The following is a 2,178-nucleotide window of genomic DNA, read 5'->3' as shown; positions in this document are numbered from 1 at the left end:
TGTTACAAGGTGTATTTTAAAATCATCGTTTGCATTCCGTAACATCTGCCACGAACTGAAGAGTGTGTTCAAGCTTGAAATAAAACCCCTTTCAAAAAAGAAGGAAAATAACTAATTACATATTTTTCAACACTTTTAATGAGGTTTCTAAATGGTTTTTATCAGGTTTTATGTAAATTTATCAAAATTTATCAATAATTGTGCCTTTTACATTTACTAGCTAAAGAACAAGTTATATTGTGATAGGGTTCATCGATCGGTTCAAATCGTTAAGAATTGTGCCTTCTCGAGTATTTACAAGCTACAGATTGAACGCATTTCCATAACAATCAAAACATTGTAAATCCTATGATTTTTCATTCATAAAGACTGTTGTTTTCCGTGCAACAGCAGTCCAAATATATAGGAACAGTGTCGACAATTCCTGTGACTAAAGTGTCGAGGTTCGCTCGAGTTCGTCGTGTTGAAGGGCACCAGAAATCCTGAAACTTTATAATTCTTCTCCTACAATGGTTAGTCGCACCTTACACCTCAGGGGATGAAAAGAAACCCACACTAGGAACCAGGAATATACAGTATTATAGCTTGGAACTTAAAAATTCAATAAAAGTCTGTCAAAAGTATAGCTTTAAAAGGTATAATTATATAAACGAATTGCAAAGTATGAACGACAGGACGAAACCAATCATCTTTGTAAAAAAATAACTCCAATCTCTAGGTAGATTTCAAGACTTCAAGAGGCAAGATTTTATTAATATATACTTCTCGTGATTTTCAGACAAAGCGACATACGCCTACTGGCAGTTTTTGTTAAAATACATTCGTTAGACATGTCCTCTAGAACTGTACCGTACGATCGAGAGAATCAACGACCTTCCCTTGCCCGAAATGGAAAAAAAACATTTCAATAAGCTTCATCTTTTAGATTTGATATACGATTCCGACAATTTTCACATTGTCTTAAATTTAAAATTTTCGAGCTACAAATATCCAGCATATTTAAGAATTTTCAAAATATCTTTTTTAAAACAGCAACAAGTGGATTATAAGTTTTTTTCGATTTCCCCCCCTCTCGTTTTCTTAATAATGTACGTTTGTAGCAACCCCGATTTTCTTATCACCGTAGAAGAGAATAAGATGTTATTAACCAAAATGAATACCTCGTATTGTAATAACAAAAAAATAAACATATGATGTTCGGGTATACATAGTGTCCTACACAACGTTCATGTTATTATGCTACCATGATTACGGTAATTTTAAAATTTATTTGTTTAGACATGCATACAAAATTATATACCTGACTAATTACTGATTTCAAACTCATGACTCTCTAGATCTTGTTGATGCACATAATATTTTATTCATACATAAATATACACATAATTTTGGAATGTTTTTGACATAAGACATGCAACAACGAAACAATCTTGCAACTGTTCAGCTTGGTCTAACTAATAATAATCACTAACTTGAAGAGAAAATTTTCAATCATCCTTGAAAATATTAAAACGTGCAACAACGAAACAATCTTGAAATTGTTCAGCTTGATCGAACTAAATAATAAACACTTATTAAAAACAATGTAAATTTGTACTTGAAAATAGTTTTCTTACATGATATTACATGTGCCTTCTAGGCTGTTTACAAGTTAAAAAATGGAACTTGTTTTCGAGGACAAGGGCAATAACTCATAAAATGTTTTTCGATTTTTTTTTCAATATGGTTCATCCTTGTGTTATAATAAACAATTTCGCCAAGTTTAGTCAAAATCCGTCAAGAAATAAGCCTTCGAGACTACAAAATTAAACGTGTTTTCAAGAACATCGACAATAACTCATTGGTTTTTTAGATTTTCAATAGGGCTTATCCTAGAGTGATTACATACTTACCACCAGGTTTGCTCTATCTGTCAATAACTCATTAAATATTTTTTCGATTTGCTTTTCTAGTTTTTAATTTATCTAGATTTTGGTCTATTGTTTTCGTTAATTCCAGCACCTAAATTTCCCAACCTTCTAAAAATCTTACTGTCTTGTTAATTATTTCCCAACCTACTAAAAATCTTACTGTCTTGTAAATAGCCCTGTCTTACTGCGTTGATATTTCGACGTATTTTTTTCCCAGAGAGCAAGGAGTGTTAAGGTCGCCGCAGTCGTAGTATTAGCGTGTAAAACC

The sequence above is a fragment of the Lottia gigantea genome (assembly GCF_000327385.1).
Source record: "Lottia gigantea unplaced genomic scaffold LOTGIsca_7, whole genome shotgun sequence".
In the NCBI taxonomy this organism is placed as follows: domain Eukaryota; kingdom Metazoa; phylum Mollusca; class Gastropoda; family Lottiidae; genus Lottia; species Lottia gigantea.
Note: the sequence above shows the minus strand (reverse complement) of the source record.